Raw genomic sequence first — 20824 nt, forward strand, 5'->3', positions numbered from 1 at the left:
TAAAAGCAGTGCATATGGTAGTCATGCAAGCAGGGGTCATGGGAGTTTGTTTGTTCTCTGACTCATGGTCAGTGGTTAACGGCATGACACAATGGATGCCAACTTGGCAGGCCAATCAGTGGATGATCCAGAATAGGGAAGTATGGGGTAAACAGTTATGGGAAGATATATGGGAGAAAGCTCAATACCTGGTCATATACATCACCCACGTAGATGCCCATACATCTCGAAATGATGTGGAAGCTCTACATAACCGATATGTGGATGGTATCGTCCGAACCATGATGGTGCAAAGGGGCACCTCAGTGGACCTAGCTAGATGGGCACACCTTAAGGCTGGGCACTGGGGAGTGCAAGGAACCTTGCAATGGGCTCGAGACCGAGGAATAGATCTTATGGTAGATGATGTTAAGACTGCAGTAAACCAGTGTGAGCAGTGTCAACATCAGCGGCAGGGAGTGCCCCAACACATGATGGGACATATCCATCGGGGGGATGGTCCGGGACAGAGCTGGCAAATGGACTTTGTGGGTCCCTTACCCTCCTCACAAGGATGTAACCACATATGTACAGCTGTGGACACTATGTCTGGGGTTTTGGTAGCCCATCCCTGTCGTCACAACAATCAACAGGCTACCTTGCGATGTTTAGATTTGATTGAACAATTTTATGGATTGCCCATACAGGTCCAGAGTGACAATGGCTCCCATTTCACAGGAAGGGCGGTAAAGCAGTGGTGTCACGATAACCACGTGGAATGGGTTTATCATGTACCCTATCACCCACAAGCTGCGGGACTTATAGAACGAATGAATGGGCTTCTGAAGTCCTCACTACGAAAAGCAGGAGGTTGCAATGACTTAACAGGTTGGAAGAAGCAACTAATTCGGGTGGTGAAACAAATTAATAACCGCCCATTAGGAAATGGGGTAACACCCTTGAATAGGATGATACGAGTATGTGATACCCCAAAGACTCAGCCTATTAAAATGTGGAAATTCGCTGAGGAAGCTGATATTCCCGTAAGGGCCACGCCGGCTTCGGCTGGACTGGACCTACGAGCACTAACTGCCCAGACTTTGATCCAACAGAAACCTACGGTGATTAAGACCGGGTTAGGATTGATTTGTCCCCCTGGAACCTATGGGCATATCCTCCCGCGGTCGGGACTGTCACTAAAGGGGATTGATGTGATGGCAGGCGTAATTGACGCAGACTACCAAGGGGAGTTGGGGGTGATCCTGGTCAACATCACCGCTGAACCTTACGTGATACAGAAGGGGGACAGAATAGCGCAATTGGTCATTAAGCCATGTAACCTTACAACGGTGGAAGAGACGGGAGCTCCCGTTACGGTTACTGAGCGTGGGACGGGGGGATTTGGGTCTACTGACACTAAGGGGGCCAAGGTATGGGTGCGCCAGACGACCGGCCCCCCCAGGCCGGCCGAAATCATAGCACAGGGGACGGACAGTCTGGTCACCATTATGTACCCCGGGGACCCGACCTGGGCAAACGTCCCGGCGAACCAGTGCTACTTACGTGAGACCTAAATAATGTTGTAATTGCTATGCACCCGCAGGCTGGCCCTCCGCCTTGAACATGGGGTGGTCATGGGGATTGCGACTCCTATTGGCGATGTTCGCGATCGGATGGCCACTCCAGGGCATCGGTATCACGGCCTGGACGCTGGTACCGGTCGCCCGCCATGAGGTGCGGTGGGAGGCCAGTAGCCAGCGACGGACGCAGGACGATTTTACATGTGAACCCGGTCAGCAGTGCGTTGTTCTGACTCTCACCAGCGACTGTCAATTGTACACGTGTGCACAGTGCTACATGCGCCGGGATGGGGAAAGATATGACATATCGTTCATACCGCCTAATTGCACCCTGGTGGTAAATGCCCAAGTCGAGACGTGTTTGTGGGACCGACGCACCCAGACATGCGGGACAACGGGGACTCATTGGAGCGTCACAGCTCGGGGGGAAGATCTGTGGCTGCGCAATGCCACCGATATTCGGAATCGTCATCGATTCATGTGGTTAATAATGGTACTGCCCTCGACGAACGCCCCGTCTGAGGCGTTATTAAACCCCACGCGGGGCGGGCCAGCCACGGGGGGCGTGCGGTCGCATCGAACACAGTTGGCCCCTATTATGTCAACTTGTCAGCGGATGGCCCGGGCGGTACTGCACACTGATGTTCATTGGCGGGTACAGTTGCCCCTCATACCCGAGTGTCATACCAAGAGGCGGCGACGAGCGTGGTACGACACCCTGCTGGGAGGCGCAGGAACTGTTATGGGTATCTCGAATGCCATTGACTCTGAGGTGACCCGTACTAAATTATCTAACACGGGACAGGCCACCTCACAAGGACTACATACTATTGGAAGGTGGATGCCATCCGTAATGATGACTCAAGGAGAGATAGCTGAAATAATGATACGATCTCTGCAATGGGAACTGGATGTCTGGGGTGCCACTCAGGAACTGTTTGAGAACATTACGGCTCAGTTAAATTGGACTGCCTGTCATATTCAAATGTTGCATGCTCAAATACAGAAAGAACGCTTTTTGCGTGTGGTAACATCCCCCAATGTACAGGCGTGGAGGGGACTATGGAATGTATCTGAGAGATTGTGGATGATAACCCATCCAGAGCGAACATGGTGTAACGCAACTATGTGTAACGGATACTTTGTTACCATGAATGTAACCCACACTGTTACGGTCTGTCGATATTATGTATTACCAGTGATTACATCTTCTGGATATTATTTTCTGAAGACAAGGGGACAGTGGTTTAGCCCAGATACCAATATTACCTATGATCTGTCCGCTTGTGAACAGACTGATCAGGGGAAAACTTGCCTACTGATGGACAGGTATCGGGACCCTTGCTTGACTAAGGGAACGGCCCTGTGCGAATGGACTGTTGAGACTCCAAGGGACATGATGTGGCAGATTGGGCCACACACGCTCTGTGTGGCTACCAATAATCCACATCCTATGCTTCCCTCAGCACCGTTCTCGGGATGCCTCTCAAATGTCTATCAGTGGCACTGGCAGAATCACACCTATTTGTTGACCACTTATAGCAGTGCTCGCCACTTTACCAAGGTGCAGTGGAAAGTGCTGATGAATCCTTGGAACATTTCCCTGGATCGGTTTAAGCGAGCATTGGACCGATCCGAGGAGCTTAAGCAGATATTACGAAAGCATCAAACCAATGTCACCAAGGTTACGGTGTCTACCTTTATACATGGACAGGAGGTAGTACATGCTGCCCGTGTAGTGGACGTGGAGTCAGCTCATCATTGGTGGGACATATTGAGTGGTATGTCCTCCACTGCGGGGACATTCCTGTTCCCACCCTTGTCGATCCTGGTAGCGGTCCTGGTGATTTTAACATGCTGTAATGTCCTGACTTGCTTGTATATTTGGCGTGTGCGTAGGCGCTTGTTAGAAAGAATACATATGGGCATAATGTAACACATGTATTGGGCCAAGCAGTGGAATGTGGTGTAAAATATGTCCCAATACATGTGTGAATCATTATGCAACACATGTATTGGGCCAAGCAGTGGAATGTGGTGAAAGGGTTAAAATTGTGTCCCAATACATGTGTGAATCTAACCGAAAATGGAAGGTGTCGCTTAGTCCCGTGTGAATCTTATTATACACCTTCCCGTGTGAATAACCAGAATGGAATGTGTTTTTTAGCCTTGCTCTGCTACATGTGTGAATCTAACCGAAAATGGAAGGTGTCGCTTAGTATCTTATTATACACCTTCCCGTGTGAATCTTCTTATCTGTATGTAACCAGAATGGAATGTGTTTTTTAGCCTTGCTCTGCTGTTCACATGAATGTTTATATCTGGAAAAGAGTATATCAGCTGGAAAAGTCTCCAGTTCGGTAGAGTCTGCTCCGGGGTTGCGTTTAACCGCCGAGCGTGGGTTGTTGGCAACCGCTCTACGAGAACTGACGGCTCCCAGTTCCGGTAACGCGTAGAGTGAGTATAAACCAGACCCGTTGTGAGTACGAGACTGGTTGTGGCGACGCTGCGGGGAATAAAACACTTATATTCTAGCAGATTCGCCTCTTGGCTGTTTGTTCTGTGTCAGACTACTTTCCTGCGAGCCTGGTCCTTGACCTTGAGAATTTTTTTTAAAACACATTGCAAACTTGATTGTGGCTGTTCCAGAACCGATTGATAATGATGGCAGAGACTCCGGTGGATGCCATTTCTAGGTGGCACAAAGAGCAAAAAGTAAAACATCATCATCCTCAAGCAATACCGAGTAGGTGTCTGACCAAAGGTGTGGCAGAATGGAATAAAAGTACCTGCTTGATAAGATAGAAAGAGTTCCTTTCAGTTTGAAGTTGATCTCCCTTCTTTACAGCATCCCTCTGTTCCTCCATCCCTCCTAGTAGCCTCTCTCACTCCCTCTCTCTCTCCCCCACCAGCCTCCCAATCCACCTCCAGATTTCCCGGCTCTCCGAGGCAAAACGAAGGCTCGCTCCAGCTGCAGGTCACCTCAGCCATACCCCTGCCCCCGATGCAGACCTCCTGCCCAATCCTGGTTTCAGCCCCAATCCCTTGTTCCTGGTGCAGGCCTCTCCCTAACTCCTGGTTCCTTGTCTAGGCCTCCCTCCCTCCCTTCCATTTGAGGAACAGTTCCTCCTGTGTAATGAGGTCAGCCAGATGGACCCATAGAATATGAGTTCTCTAACTGGGACTGTTAACCTGGTTCAATCAAAGAGCCCCTGGTTGACAGACAAAAAGAGGAATGTCCTGGCCAAACTGGCCATCAACAGGTCCAGGCAGCAGGCCATTGAGGGGGTTGTTAGGGCCGACTGCATGCCCCTCTTCCGTGGTTACGTTAGAGCCCGGGTGTCCTTGGAGAAGGAGCACGCGGTGTCGACCAACACCCTGGAGTTGTTCAGGGAGAGGTGGGCGCCGCAGGGAGTGGAGTGCATCATTTCTCCCTCCAATTCTATTTTGATTTAGTCCCTCCCCTCCCCTTCACTGTTTTGATCACACAGCACTGTCCCTTGATGTGAAGGTCAGTGCTTGTCACTGGCCACCTGGGTGTTTGCCTATTGTGAGTGTATGTGTAGGGGCTCTCCTTGGGGGCGGCTGTCCCTGGACCAGCTGCCCTACAGAGAGAGGAAGAAAGGAGAAGGAGAAGGAGAAGGAGAGACCAGCACTCCCACTGCTGGTCTCTGGGACCCTGCCCAGACTTGCCTCAGCTGTTGCTGCTTGGGGCCTACCTCACTGCTGCTGCCTGGGACTTGCCTTGGGGCCCTCCCAGGACCTCCACCACTGCTGCTGTTACTAGAGGCCCACCTCCACTGCTGCTGCCTGGGACTCAATTTTGGGGCTGCCTGGGACTTGCCTCGGGGACTCTCCCCAACAGGTCTGCCCCCACCACTGCGACCAAGGGCCTGCCCAGGACTTGCCAGAGGCCTGCCTCCACTGCTGCTGTTGTCTGAGGCCCGCCTCCACCACCGCTGCCTGGGACTCGCCTTGGACCCCTCCCCAGGACCTCCACTGCTGCTGCCTGGGACTCAATTTTGGGGCTGCCTGGGACTTGCCTTGGGGACCCTCCCCAAACAGGTCTGCCTCACTACTGCTGCGACCAAGGGCCTACGTGGGACTTGCCTGAGGCTTGCCTCCACTGCTGCCGCTGCCTGAGACTCTCTTTGGGCTCCTCCACCACTACTGCCTGGGACTCAATTTTGGGGCTGCCTGGGACTTGCCTTGGGGACTCTCCCCAACAGGTCTGCCCTCACACTGTGACCGAAGGCCTACCGTAGACTCGCCTGAGGCCTGCCTCCACCGCTGCTGTTGTCCGAGGCCGGTCTCCACCGTCGCTGCTGCTGCCTGGGGCGTAACATTCGGCAGCAGAGTATGGCGAGCCCGAAGGTCGCGGGGCCCAGCCGCACCTACGCCGGGGTAGCCGCTGCCTTGGGCTCGGCTGTTCCAACCCCGGCTGCGACGTCGACCCCCTTCAGGCACCTCACCAAACGCCTGGGGGTCAAGGCCTATCCCCATCCCAACATGACCATAGAGGCCTGCAGCAAGGCCATGGCTAGTGTGGTCGGCCCACTGGCCATCGTCGCTGCGGCCCGCATGTACGGGAAGGCCGTCTTCTTCCTGAAGACCGAGCAGGCGGTCCACCTGGCCGTGGAGAGGGGGCTCGCTGTGGGCGGGACACATTTGCCCGTCGACCCTCTGGAGGTTACGGCCCAGAGGGTCGTGATCTCCAATGTCCCGCCCTTCATTGCCAGCGAGCTCCTTCTCCCCCACCTCAACACCCTGGGGGAAATCCGGTCGGGTGTCCAGCCGCTCCTGCTCGGTCTGAAGGACCCTGCCCTCCGACACGTTTACTCCTTCCGGCGCCAGGTGTTCATTTGCCTGGCCCGGGAGGAGGTCACCGAGGGCTCATTTACTGTCCTCCATGAGGGCGCGGCCTATCGCGCCTTCTGGACGGCGGACGGCGTGCGGTGCCACCTGTGCCGCGAGGTGGGGCACATAAGAAAAAACTGCCCCACCCAGAAGGATGCCCAGCCCGTACCAATGGCTGACGGTGGTGTCGCCGCACCCACTCCCCCTCCCCCGAAGTCAACAACTCCAGCCCCGGCGCCGGGGGCTTGCAATGCTCCAGCCTCTGGCAGGGAGGGGGGTGAACGTCCGGCAGGCCAGAAGGCGCAGAAGAAGACGCGGCGCGTTAAGCCTGCCCACGGGGAGACCACCCTATCCCCTTCCCCGACACCTAGCCCACGACCTGCCCTGCCCCGGCACGACAATGCCCCTGCGGCCGTGCCAGCGTCGCCCCGGCGCGGGAACCCTGACCCTCAAATCCCCGAACCTGTACCTGACCCTGACCCCACTGACACCACACCCACTCCCCACCCCGATGGAGAAACCCCTCTGGCTTTAACACCTGGCCCGGGGGCCCCTGAGCCCGAGCCCTGCCCAACCCAGCCACGCCCTGGCACTAACCTGGGGGGAACCACCGTTGGCCCACCTCCTGCAAGGGCCGTGTCTCCGGGCCCCGGAGAGGGAGCCGGACCCCTGCCCTGCCCGCCCTCGCCTGATAAACCCAGGGCGGGGCAGGAAGTGACACGGCTGGCCCTCCCCACCCTGGCCACGCCCCCTGTCTTCCCCCAGCCGTTCGTATTCCTGGAAAGGCTGGGGGGAGGGACCCCGGGCCCCGTGACCACCGAGGCGGGCGGGGAGGGGGAAGGCCCATAAATCCCCCCCGGTCTCTCTGGGGACGAGGCACCGGCCCTTGGAGGGGAGGGACTCTCCAGCAGCGCGCCGGCGGTGCTGCCCCTCTCCGGGGGACGAACCAACGGTGCCCCTCGACTGTCCCGCACCGCGGCCCGACTTGACAAAACCCCCAGGGGCTACAGCAGGGCCTCCTGCTGCTTCGACTCCTCCGGCCCCTGGGGAGGACCTCGATGACCACGAGGGCCGTGGTGCGGACGACGACGGAGGACCCTCTGCTGGGTCGTCGAGCGGTGGAGGGGAGGAGGGTGTTATCCTCGCTCCTCCCTCCCAGACTGTTTTTCCGGGAGCCTTGGCCCTGGGGGATGACCTTTTCCTGGGGGATGACCTTTTTCCCGAGGAGCCAGGTGTCCCGGTGTCGGAGGAGGAGCGGGGCCCCGAGCCTCTGCCGCCCGACGACCCGAACTCGGGGCGTTCCGGGAAGGGGTGCGCCGAGGAAGGTACCGCCGGTGACCCTGGGGGTGGGGTCGCCGGGGGTTTGAGGCCGGTTGGCGGCGCCGGACCAGCCCCCATCCTCTCGGTGGGGGGAGGGGTCAGTGACCGAGGGCGACCTCCCGGAGGAGGGTTCGGGATCGGTGGCGGACACCGGGGACGACGCGGACTCCGTCTGCAGTGACTTTTTTGAGTCCCGGGTGCCCCCCAACGATCTCCCCCCTCATCCCCCTCGAGGAACTCCGGGAATTTGTCGAGGAAACTCGGGGTCGCCGGGATAGAGCCCAACTGGCGCTCGACCGCTGGAGCTCTTTTGAGAAAGTGTACTGGTCGGCCCACGCTGCCCGCCAGGCGCCTGGGCTCGACATTAACGAGCGAAAGCGAGTCAGGAACTTCCTGGGAGCACTCCTGGTGAGGGCGAGGGACTTCAGTGCCCCTCCCTCGTCCTCCCTGTAAATATATACACAGGTTTGTTAATTGTACCGGTGGTGGTTGCACAAAGCTTTCGACATGGAGACGACTATAGCCAGCCTCAACATCAACGGCAGCAGGGAGTCACAGCGCAGATTCCAGACCCTCTCGGTCCTTCGGGACGGGAGGTATGCGGTGTGCTTCCTGCAAGAAACCCACACTACCCCGGGAGACGAAGCCACCTGGCTCCTGGAGTGGCGAGGGGGGGTCTACATGAGTCACCTCACCCGCAGATCTGGCGGGGTGGCTATCCTGTTGGCCCCGCATTTTCAGCCGGAGATCTTGGGGGTCAGGGAGCCAGTGCCAGGCCGTTTGCTTCACCTGACGGTTCGGCTGGGGGGCGCGGTGCTTCACTTGGTGAACGTCTACGCTCCCCCGGCCGGGCCGAGGCAAGCGAGCTTCTTCCAAGAAGTGTCCGCTCATCTCGCTTCCATCGACGAGGGCCAGTGCGTCGTCCTCGGGGGAGATTTTAATTGCGTCCTCGAGGGCAGGGACCACGGCGGTGCCCGCACTGACCGCGCGTCAGGGAAGAGGTTGGGGGACTTGGTCAAGTCCTTCGACCTGGTGGACGTCTGGCGGAATCTCCATCCCGACTCCATCGCCTTCACCTTCGTGAGGCCTGGGGTCGGAGTGTCCAGAATCGACCGCCTGTACGTTTCGCGGGCGTACGCCTCCTGTTTCCCGAAGGCCTCCATGCGGCAGGTGTCGTGCACGGACCACCACCTGGTGTGGGCGGAACTCCTTCCGTTCGGCGCCAGGCTCGGCTCCGCGTACTGGCACTTTAACAACCTGCTGCTGGAGGACGAGCGGTTCCGGGACTCGTTTCGTCGCTTCTGGGCCGGCTGGAGAAGGAAGCGGGGAAGCTTCCCCTCCCTGAGGCTATGGTGGGACGTGGGCAAGGCTCACGTCCGCGTCTTCTGTCAGGAGTACGCGAGGGGGTCGACGAAGAGGCGGAAATCCAGGATCGGGGAGTTGGAGAGGGAGTTGCTCGACCTGGAGTCACGCCTCGGTCAGCCCGACGCGGACCCGGCCCTGCGCGGGGTGTACGAAGAGAAGAAGGCCGCGCTCCGGGACCTGCAGCTCGTCGGGGCTCGGGGCGCGTACGTGAGGTCGCGGATCCAGCTCCTCCAGGACCTGGACCGCGGCTCCCCCTTCTTCTACTCGCTGGAAAAAAGGCGTGGCACCCGTCAGCAGCTCCTTGTGCTGCTGGCCGACGACGGGTCCCTCGTCTCGGATCCGGAGGGCGTCAGGGCCCACGTCCGAAACTATTACACAGCCCTGTTCTCTCCGGATCCGTCCAGCGAGGATGCTCGCAGAGTTCTGTGGGAGGACCTGCCGCAGCTCGGCCCGGAGGACGCCGGAAGGCTCGACGCTCCCGTCACTTTGGAGGAGCTGACCGGCGCCCTCGACCGGCTCTCGAGGGGCAAAACCCCGGGGCTGGACGGGCTGACTGTGGAGTTCTTCAGGGCGTTCTGGGACGTCCTGGGGAGCGACTACGCACAGGTCCTGGGGGAGTGTTTAAATGCCGGACAGCTGCCCCTTTCTTGGCGCAGGGCGGTCATCGTCCTGCTGCCAAAGAAGGGGGACCTTCGTTCCTTAAAGAACTGGCGTCCGGTCTCCCTCCTCGGCACGGATTACAAAATCTTCGCCAGGGTGTTGTCTTCTCGCCTGGCCTCCGTGCTGGCCCACATGATCCACCCGGACCAGTCCTACACGGTCCCGGGCCGGAGGATACACGATAACGTCCACCTGGTCCGGGACCTGATCCATTTCTGTCGACGGGCTGGTCTGCCGAGCGCCTTCCTGTCTCTCGACCAGGAGAAGGCGTTCGACAGGGTCGATCACGAGTACCTGCTCGGGACTCTGCGGGCATTCGGGTTCGGGGCGCAGTTCGTCGCCCGGATCCGACTTTTGTACGCCGCCGCAGAGTGTCTGGTTAAAGTTAACGGGTCCCTGACGGCGCCCCTTCGCTTCGGGAGAGGAGTGCGTCAAGGCTGCCCCCTGTCCGGCCAGCTGTATTCCCTGTGCGTGGAGCCTTTCCTGCGCCTCTTGCGGAGGAGGTTGTCGGGGCTGGTTCTGCGCGGCGCGGGCACGGGGGTGGTCCTCTCGGCCTACGCCGACGACGTGCTCCTCACTTTCACCGACCCGGCTGACCTGGGGAGGATGCGCGAGTGCCAGGCCGTGTACTCGGCGGCGTCTTCCGCCAGGATCAACTGGGCCAAATGTTCCGGACTACTGGTCGGCCCGTGGCGGGTGGACTCTCTGCCGGAGGAGTTACGGGGGTTCAGCTGGAGTACCACCCATCTCCTCTACCTGGGGGTCTACCTCAGCCCGGCTGAGGAATCCTGGCCGGCCAACTGGCAGGAGCTGGAGGCCAAAGTCTCGGCTCGCCTAGGCCGCTGGACAGGACTGCTCCGAGTGCTATCTTACAGGAGTCGAGTGCTGGTCATAAACCAGCTGGTGGCCGCCATGCTGTGGTACCGGCTGGTCACTTTGGTCCCTCCTCTTGGCTTTGTCGCTGGCATCCAGAGAACGTTGGTCGATTTCTTCTGGGACAAAAAGATGCACTGGGTCGCCGCGCAGGCTCTGAGTCTCCCTATTGAGGAGGGCGGTCAGTCGCTGGTGTGCGCCCGCACCCAGGTCGCGACGTTCCGCCTTCAGACCTTGCGGCGATACCTTTACGTCGAGCCTCCTCCTAGATGGTGCGCCCTGGCGACGTATTTTTTCCGCCAGGTGCGTGACCTCAACTACGACACGCAGCTCCTGTTCGTCGACCGTGACGGTTTGCAGGTCGCCCTCAAGACGCTGCCTGTCTTTTACCAGGACCTGATCACTGTCTGGAACATGGTCGAATCGCGTCGCGCCTACCCTCCGGCTGGAGTAGCGGCTGTCGTCAGGGAGCCGTTGCTCAGGAATCCGCACCTCCGTACTCGCGGGTTCGAGTGGCTGTCGGAGGAGAGGGCCGCGGCGGCGAGGGTGACCAGGGTCGGGGACGTGCTGGGTGCCGGGGGCCTGGGCTGGACGCTGCCGCAGGACATAGCAGGCAGGGCGGCGGTAGACGTCCAGTACGTGGCCACCGCCATCCGACGCCTCAAAACGGCGGTGCTCGGACCCGACGTAGTACACCAGTTGGAGGACGCTCAGGTGTGCGGTGGGATCCCGTCCGAGCTCACCCCAGCCCGGACGGAATTTCACATTGGCCCCAAGGTCCCGTACTTCCCGCGGGAGCCTGTGCCCCACAACCTGAGCCGCCTCCGAAATTTTAATTTTGTTTTGTTTAAAGAAATAAAAAGAAGAGCCCTGTATCGACTGCTGCTGCACACCATCCACCTCTTCTCCCTCATCCACCGTCCGGACACGCCTTGGCGTGCCCATTTGCCACCGGGCGGTGGGGATCCCCAGTGGAGGGCTCTCTACGCGGGAGTCCTCCCCCTTTCTCTCGGGGATCTGGGGTGGAGGGTGTTGCACGCAGCAGTCCCCTGCAACCGCAGATTGCGGTGGTTCACGGACTCCCAGCCCAACTGCTTGTTCTGTGGCGCTGTGGAGTCCGTGGACCATGTATATATTGGGTGTGGGCGTTTGCACTCCCTTTTTGATTTCCTTAAAAACCTTCTCCTCTGTTTTTGGCTGCACTTCAGTCCCACGCTCCTGATCTTTGGGCACCCGGTACGGAGGAAGGAGGGCAGGTCTGAAGACCTCCTCGTGGGTCTGCTCCTGGGCCTGGCCAAGCTGGCCATCAACAGGTCCAGGCAGCGGGCCGTGGAGGGGGTCGTTAGGGCCGACTGCCTGCCCCTCTTCCGCGGTTATGTTAGAGCCCGGGTGTCCTTGGAGAAGGAGCACGCGGTGTCCACCAACACCCTGGAGTTGTTCAGGGAGAGGTGGGCGCCGCAGGGAGTGGAGTGCATCATTTCTCCCTCCAACTCTATTTTGATTTAGTCCCTACCCACCCCCTCACTGTTTTGATCACACAGCACTGCCCTCTGATGTGAAGGGCAGTGTTTGTCACTGGCCACCCGGGTGTTTTCCTATCTTCCTGGTGGTGGAAATTGAATAAAGATTGGTGCACTTTGTGTCTTTCACTGTGTCTCACACCTGCACACACACACCATGGGTGCTGGGGATAAAATAAGCACTACCGCACTTAGGTGGTAGTGTGGGGGTTAAAAAAAAAAAAAAAAAAAAAAAAAAAAAAAAAAAAAAAAAAAAAAAAAAAAAAAAAATAAATGCCCCCCGGTCTCTCTGGGGAAGAGGCACCGGCCCTCGGAGGGGAGGGACTCTCCTGCAGCGCGCCGGCGGGAGTGAGTAACTAAAAAAGAAAATAAAAAAAAAAAAAAAAAAAAAAAAAAAAAAAAAAAAAAAAAAAAAAAAAAAAAAAAAAAAAAAAAAAAAAAAAAAAAAAAAAAAAAAAAAATAAATCCCCCCCGGTCTCTCTGGGGACGAGGCACCGGCCCTTGGAGGGGAGGGACTCTCCAGCAGCGCGCCGGCGGTGCTGCCCCTCTCCGGGGGACGAACCAACGGTGCCCCTCGACTGTCCCGCACCGCGGCCCGACTTGACAAAACCCCCAGGGGCTACAGCAGGGCCTCCTGCTGCTTCGACTCCTCCGGCCCCTGGGGAGGACCTCGATGACCACGAGGGCCGTGGTGCGGACGACGACGGAGGACCCTCTGCTGGGTCGTCGAGCGGTGGAGGGGAGGAGGGTGTTATCCTCGCTCCTCCCTCCCAGACTGTTTTTCCGGGAGCCTTGGCCCTGGGGGATGACCTTTTCCTGGGGGATGACCTTTTTCCCGAGGAGCCAGGTGTCCCGGTGTCGGAGGAGGAGCGGGGCCCCGAGCCTCTGCCGCCCGACGACCCGAACTCGGGGCGTTCCGGGAAGGGGTGCGCCGAGGAAGGTACCGCCGGTGACCCTGGGGGTGGGGTCGCCGGGGGTTTGAGGCCGGTTGGCGGCGCCGGACCAGCCCCCATCCTCTCGGTGGGGGGAGGGGTCAGTGACCGAGGGCGACCTCCCGGAGGAGGGTTCGGGATCGGTGGCGGACACCGGGGACGACGCGGACTCCGTCTGCAGTGACTTTTTTGAGTCCCGGGTGCCCCCCAACGATCTCCCCCCTCATCCCCCTCGAGGAACTCCGGGAATTTGTCGAGGAAACTCGGGGTCGCCGGGATAGAGCCCAACTGGCGCTCGACCGCTGGAGCTCTTTTGAGAAAGTGTACTGGTCGGCCCACGCTGCCCGCCAGGCGCCTGGGCTCGACATTAACGAGCGAAAGCGAGTCAGGAACTTCCTGGGAGCACTCCTGGTGAGGGCGAGGGACTTCAGTGCCCCTCCCTCGTCCTCCCTGTAAATATATACACAGGTTTGTTAATTGTACCGGTGGTGGTTGCACAAAGCTTTCGACATGGAGACGACTATAGCCAGCCTCAACATCAACGGCAGCAGGGAGTCACAGCGCAGATTCCAGACCCTCTCGGTCCTTCGGGACGGGAGGTATGCGGTGTGCTTCCTGCAAGAAACCCACACTACCCCGGGAGACGAAGCCACCTGGCTCCTGGAGTGGCGAGGGGGGGTCTACATGAGTCACCTCACCCGCAGATCTGGCGGGGTGGCTATCCTGTTGGCCCCGCATTTTCAGCCGGAGATCTTGGGGGTCAGGGAGCCAGTGCCAGGCCGTTTGCTTCACCTGACGGTTCGGCTGGGGGGCGCGGTGCTTCACTTGGTGAACGTCTACGCTCCCCTGGCCGGGCCGAGGCAAGCGAGCTTCTTCGAAGAAGTGTCCGCTCATCTCGCTTCCATCGACGAGAACCAGTGCGTCGTCCTCGGGGGAGATTTTAACTGCGTCCTCGAGGGCAGGGACCACGGCGGTGCCCGCACTGGCTGCGCGTCGGGGAAGAGGTTGGGGGACTTGGTCAAGTCCTTCGATCTGGTGGACGTCTGGCGGAATCTCCATCCCGACTCCATCGCCTTCACCTTTGTGAGGCCTGGGGTCGGAGCGTCCAGAATCGACCGCCTGTACGTTTCGCGGGCGTACGCCTCCTGTTTTCCGAAGGCCTCCACGCGGCAGGTGTCGTGCACGGACCACCACCTGGTGTGGGCGGAACTCCTTCCGTTCGGCGCCAGGCTCGGCTCCGTGTACTGGCACTTTAACAACCTGCTGCTGGAGGACGAGCGGTTCCGGGACTCGTTTCGTCGTTTCTGGGCCGGCTGGAGAAGGAAGCGGGGAAGCTTCCCCTCCCTGAGGCTATGGTGGGACGTGGGCAAGGCTCACGTCCGTGTCTTCTGTCAGGAGTACGCGAGGGGGTCGACGAAGAGGCGGAAATCCAGGATCGGGGAGTTGGAGAGGGAGTTGCTCGACCTGGAGTCACGCCTCGGTCAGCCCGTCGCGGACCCGGCCCTGCGCGGGGCGTACGAAGAGAAGAAGGCCGCGCTCCGGGACCTGCAGCTCGTCGGGGCTCGGGGCGCGTACGTGAGGTCGCGGATCCAGCTCCTCCAGGACCTGGACCGCGGCTCCCCCTTCTTCTACTCGCTGGAAAAAAGGCGTGGCACCCGTCAGCAGCTCCTTGTGCTGCTGGCCGACGACGGGTCCCTCGTCTCGGATCCGGAGGGAGTCAGGGCACACGTCCGGAACTATTACACGGCTCTGTTCTCTCCGGATCCGTCCAGCGAGGATGCTCGCAGAGTTCTGTGGGAGGACCTGCCGCAGCTCAGCCCGGAGGACGCCGGAAGGCTCGACGCTCCTGTCACCTTAGAGGAGCTGACCGGCGCCCTCGACCGGCTCTCGAGGGGCAAAACCCCGGGGCTGGACGGGCTGACTGTGGAGTTCTTCAGGGCGTTCTGGGACGTCCTGGGGAGCGACTACGCACAGGTCCTGGGGGAGTGTCTAAATGCCGGACTGCTGCCCCTTTCTTGGCGCAGGGCAGTCATCGTCCTGCTGCCAAAGAAGGGGGACCTTCGTTCCTTGAAGAACTGGCGTCCGGTCTCCCTCCTCAGCACGGATTACAAAATCTTCGCCAGGGTGTTGTCTTCTCGCCTGGCCTCCGTGCTGGCCCACATGATTCACCCGGACCAGTCCTACACTGTCCCGGGCCGGAGGATACACTAAAACGTCCACCTGGTCCGGGACCTGATCCATTTCTGTCGACGGGCTGGTCTGCCGAGCGCCTTCCTGTCTCTCGACCAGGAGAAGGCGTTCGACAGGGTCGATCACGAGTACCTGCTCGGGACTCTGCGGGCATTCGGGTTCGGGACGCAGTTCGTCGCCCGGATCCGACTTTTGTACGCCGCCGCAGAGTGTCTGGTTAAAGTTAACGGGTCCCTGACGGCGCCCCTTCGCTTCGGGAGAGGAGTGCGTCAAGGCTGCCCCCTGTCCGGCCAGCTGTATTCCCTGTGCGTGGAGCCTTTCCTGCGCCTCTTGCGGAGGAGGTTGTCGGGGCTGGTTCTGCGCGGCGCGGGCACGGGGGTGGTCCTCTCGGCCTACGCCGACGACGTGCTCCTCACTTTCACCGACCCGGCTGACCTGGGGAGGATGCGCGAGTGCCAGGCCGTGTACTGGTCGGCCCGTGGCGGGTGGACTCTCTGCCGGAGGAGTTACGGGGGTTCAGCTGGAGTACCACCCATCTCCTCTACCTGGGGGTCTACCTCAGCCCGGCTGAGGAATCCTGGCCGGCCAACTGGCAGGAGCTGGAGGCCAAAGTCTCGGCTCGCCTAGGCCGCTGGACAGGACTGCTCCGAGTGCTATCTTACAGGAGTCGAGTGCTGGTCATAAACCAGCTGGTGGCCGCCATGCTGTGGTACCGGCTGGTCACTTTGGTCCCTCCTCTTGGCTTTGTCGCTGGCATCCAGAGAACGTTGGTCGATTTCTTCTGGGACAAAAAGATGCACTGGGTCGCCGCGCAGGCTCTGAGTCTCCCTATTGAGGAGGGCGGTCAGTCGCTGGTGTGCGCCCGCACCCAGGTCGCGACGTTCCGCCTTCAGACCTTGCGGCGATACCTTTACGTCGAGCCTCCTCCTAGATGGTGCGCCCTGGCGACGTATTTTTTCCGCCAGGTGCGTAACCTCAACTACGACACGCAGCTCCTGTTCGTCGACCGTGACGGTTTGCAGGTCGCCCTCAAGACGCTGCCTGTCTTTTACCAGGACCTGATCACTGTCTGGAACATGGTCGAATCGCGTCGCGCCTACCCTCCGGCTGGAGTAGCGGCTGTCGTCAGGGAGCCGTTGCTCAGGAATCCGCACCTCCGTACTCGCGGGTTCGAGTGGCTGTCGGAGGAGAGGGCCGCGGCGGCGAGGGTGACCAGGGTCGGGGACGTGCTGGGTGCCGGGGGCCTGGGCTGGACGCTGCCGCAGGACATAGCAGGCAGGGCGGCGGTAGACGTCCAGTACGTGGCCACCGCCATCCGACGCCTCAAAACGGCGGTGCTCGGACCCGACGTAGTACACCAGTTGGAGGACGCTCGGGTGTGCGGTGGGATCCCGTCCGAGCTCACCCCAGCCCGGACGGAATTTCACATTGGCCCCAAGGTCCCGTACTTCCCGCGGGAGCCTGTGCCCCACAACCTGAGCCGCCTCCGAAATTTTAACTTTGTTTCGTTTAGGGAGGTGAACAGGAGAGCCCTGTACAGACTGCTGCTGCACACCGTCCACCTCTTCTCCCTCATCCACCGTCCGGACACGCCTTGGCGTGCCCATTTGCCACCGGGCGGTGGGGATCCCCAGTGGAGGGCTCTCTACGCGGGAGTCCTCCCCCTTTCTCTCGGGGATCTGGGGTGGAGGGTGCTGCACGCAGCAGTCCCCTGCAACCGCAGATTGCGGTGGTTCACGGACTCCCAGCCCAACTGCTTGTTCTGTGGCGCTGTGGAGTCCGTGGACCACGTGTATATTGGGTGTGGGCGTTTGCACTCCCTTTTTGATTTTCTGAAAAACCTTCTCCTCTGTTTTTGGCTGCACTTCAGTCCCACGCTCCTGATCTTTGGGCACCCGGTACGGAGGAAGGAGGGCAGGTCTGAAGACCTCCTCGTGGGTCTGCTCCTGGGCCTGGCCAAACTGGCCATCAACAGGTCCAGGCAGCGGGCCGTGGAGGGGGTCGTTAGGGCCGACTGCCTGCCCCTCTTCCGCGGTTACGTTAGAGCCCGGGTGTCCTTGGAGAAGGAGCACGCGGCGTCGACCAACACCCTGGAGTTGTTCAGGGAGAGGTGGGCGCCGCAGGGAGTGGAGTGCATCATTTCTCCCTCCAATTCTATTTTGATTTAGTCCCTACCCTCCCCTTCACTGTTTTGATCACACAGCACTGTCCTTTGATGTGAAGGGCAGTGTTTGTCACTGGCCACCCGGGTGTTTTCCTGTCTTCCTGGTGGTGGAAACTGAATAAAGATTCGTGCACTTTGTGTCTTTCACAGTGTCTTACACCTGCACACACACACCATGGGTGCTGGGGATAAAATAAGCACTACCGCACTTAGGCGGTAGTGTGGGGGTTAAATTTTTAAAAAACTAAAAAGAATAGAAAAAGAAAAAAAAAAAAAAAAAAAAAAAAGAAAAAAAAAAAAAAAAAAAATAAATAAATTCCCCCCTGTCTTTCTGGGGAAGAGATACTGGCCCTTGGAGAGGAGGGACACTCCAGCAGTGCACCGGCGGTGCTGCCCCTCTCCAGGGGATGAGCCAATGGTGCCTCTCGACTGTCCCGCACCGCGGCCCGACCGACCCAAACCCCCAGGGGCTACAGCAGGGCCTCCAGCCTCAACTCCTCCGGCCCCTGGGGAGGACCGTAATAACCACACGGGCCACGGTGCAGGCGACAATGGCGAACCCTCTGCTGGGTCGTCGAGCGGTGGAGGGGAGGAGGGTGTTATCCTGGCTCCTCCCTCCCAGACTGTTTTTCCGGGGACCTTGGCCCTGCGGGAGGACCTTTTCCCCGAGGAGCCGGGCGTCCCGACGTCGGGAGAGGAGCGGGGCCCCGGGCCTCTGCCGTCCGACGACCCGAACTCGGGGTGTTCTGGGTAGGGGCGTGCCGAGGAAGGTACCGCCGGTGACCCTGGGGGTGGGGTCATCGGGGGTTTGAGGCTGGTTGGTGGCGCCGGACCAGCCCCCATCCTCTTGGTGGGGGAGGGGTCAGTGACCGAGGGCGACCTCTCAGAGGAGGGTTCGGGATCGGTGGCGGACACCGGGGACGACGCGGACTCCGTCTGCAGTGACATTTTTGAGTCCCGGGTGCCCCCCACCGATCTCCCCCTCATCCCCCTCGAGGAACTCCGGGAATTTGTCGAGGAAACTCGGGGTCGCCGGGATAGAGCCCAACTGGCGCTCGACCGCTGGAGCTCATTTCAGAAAGTGTACTGGTCGGCCCACGCTGCTCGCCAGGCGCCTGGGCTCGATGTCAATGAGCGAAAGCGAGTCAGGAACTTCCTGGGGGCGCTCCTGGTGAGGGTGAGGGACTTCAGTGCCCCTCCCCCATCCTCCCTGTAAATATGTAGATAGGTTTGTTATCTGTACTGGTGGTGGTTGCACAACGCTTCCGACATGGAGACAACTATAGCCAGCCTCAACATCAACGGCAGCAGGGAGTCACAGCGCAGATTCCAGACCCTCTCGGTCCTTCGGGACGGGAGCTATGCGGTGTGCTTCCTGCAAGAAACCCACACTACCCCGGGAGACGAAGCCACCTGGCTCCTGGAGTGGCGAGGGGGGGGGTCTACATGAGTCACCTCACCCGCAGATCTGGCGGGGTGGCTATCCTGTTGGCCCCGCATTTTCAGCCGGAGATCTTGGGGGTCAGGGAGCCAGTGCCAGGCCGTTTGCTTCACCTGACGGTTCGGCTGGGGGGCGCGGTGCTTCACTTGGTGAACGTCTACGCTCCCCTGGCCGGGCCGAGGCAAGCGAGCTTCTTCGAAGAAGTGTCCACTCATCTCGCTTCCATCGACGAGAACCAGTGCGTCGTCCTCAGGACATTTTAACTGTATTCTCGAGGGCAGGGACCACGGCGGTGCCCGCACTGGCTGGGCGTCGGAAGAGGTTGAGGGACTTGGTCAAGTCCTTCGACCTGGTGGACGTCTGGCGGAATCTCCATCCTGACTCCATCGCCTTCACCTTCATGAGGCCTGGGATCGGAGCGTCCAGAATCGACCGCCTGTACGTTTCGCGGGCGTACGCCTCCTGTTTTCCGAAGGCCTCCACGTGGCAGGTGTCGTGCACGGACCATCACCTGGTGTGGGCGGAACTCCTTCCGTTTGGCGCCAGGCTCGGCTCCGCGTACTGGCACTTTAACAACCTGCTGCTGGAGGACGAGCGGTTCCGGGACTCGTTTAGTCGTTTCTGGGCCGGCTGGAGAAGGAAGCGGGGAAGCTTCACCTCCCTGAGGCTATGGTGGGATGTGGGCAAGGCTCACGTCCGCGTCTTCTGTCAGGAGTACGCGAGGGGGTCGACGAAGAGGCGGAAATCCAGGATCGGGGTTGGAGAGGGAGTTGCTCGACCTGGAGTCACGCCTCGGTCAGCCCGACGCGGACCCGGCCCTGCGCGGGGCGTACGAAGAGAAGGCGGCCGCGATCCGGGACCTGCAGCTCGTCGGGGCTCGGGGCGCGTACGTGAGGTCGCGGATCCAGCTCCTCCAGGACCTGGACCGCGGCTCACCCTTCTTCTACTCGCTGGAAAAAAGGCATGGCACCCGTCCGCAGCTCCTTGTGCTGCTGGCCGACGACGGGTCCCTCGTCTCGGATCCGGAAGCATCAGGGCCCACGTCCGGAACTATTACACGGCTCTGGTCTCTCCGGATCCGTCCAGCGAGGATGCTCGCAGAGTTCTGTGGGAGGACCTGCCGCAGCTCAGCCCGGAGGACGCCGGAAGGCTCGACGCTCCCTTCACTTTAGAGGAGCTGACCGGCGCCCTCGACCGGCTCTAGGGGCAAAACCCCGGGGCTGGACAGGCTGACTGTGGAGTTCTTCAGGGCGTTCTGGGACGTCCTGGGGAGCGACTACGCACAGGTCCTGGGGGAGTGTCTAAATGCCGGACAGCTGCCCCTTTCTTGGCGCAGGGCGGTCATCGTCCTGCTGCCAAAGAAGGGGGACCTTGGTTCGCTAAAGAACTGGCGTCCGGTCTCCCTCCTCGGCACGGATTACAAAATCTTCGCCAGGGTGTTGTCTTCTCGCCTGGCCTCCGTGCTGGCCCACATGATCCACCCGGACCAGTCCTACACGGTCCCGGGCCGGAGGATACACGATAACGTCCACCTGGTCCGGGACCTGATCCATTTCTGTCGACGGGCTGGTCTGCCGAGCGCCTTCCTGTCTCTCGACCAGGAGAAGGCGTTCGACAGGGTCGATCACGAGTACCTGCTCGGGACTCTGCGGGCATTCGGGTTCGGGGCGCAGTTCGTCGCCCGGATCCGACTTTTGTACGCCGCCGCAGAGTGTCTGGTTAAAGTTAACGGGTCCCTGACGGCGCCCCTTCGCTTCGGGAGAGGAGTGCGTCAAGGCTGCCCCCTGTCCGGCCAGCTGTATTCCCTGTGCGTGGAGCCTTTCCTGCGCCTCTTGCGGAGGAGGTTGTCGGGGCTGGTTCTGCGCGGCGCGGGCACGGGGGTGGTCCTCTCGGCCTACGCCGACGACGTGCTCCTCACCTTCACCGACCCGGCTGACCTGGGG

This window comes from Chiloscyllium plagiosum, unplaced genomic scaffold (assembly GCF_037043375.1).
Source record: "Chiloscyllium plagiosum isolate Xiang-an unplaced genomic scaffold, Cpla_swu_hap1 HiC_scaffold_6, whole genome shotgun sequence".
In the NCBI taxonomy this organism is placed as follows: Eukaryota; Metazoa; Chordata; class Chondrichthyes; order Orectolobiformes; family Hemiscylliidae; genus Chiloscyllium; species Chiloscyllium plagiosum.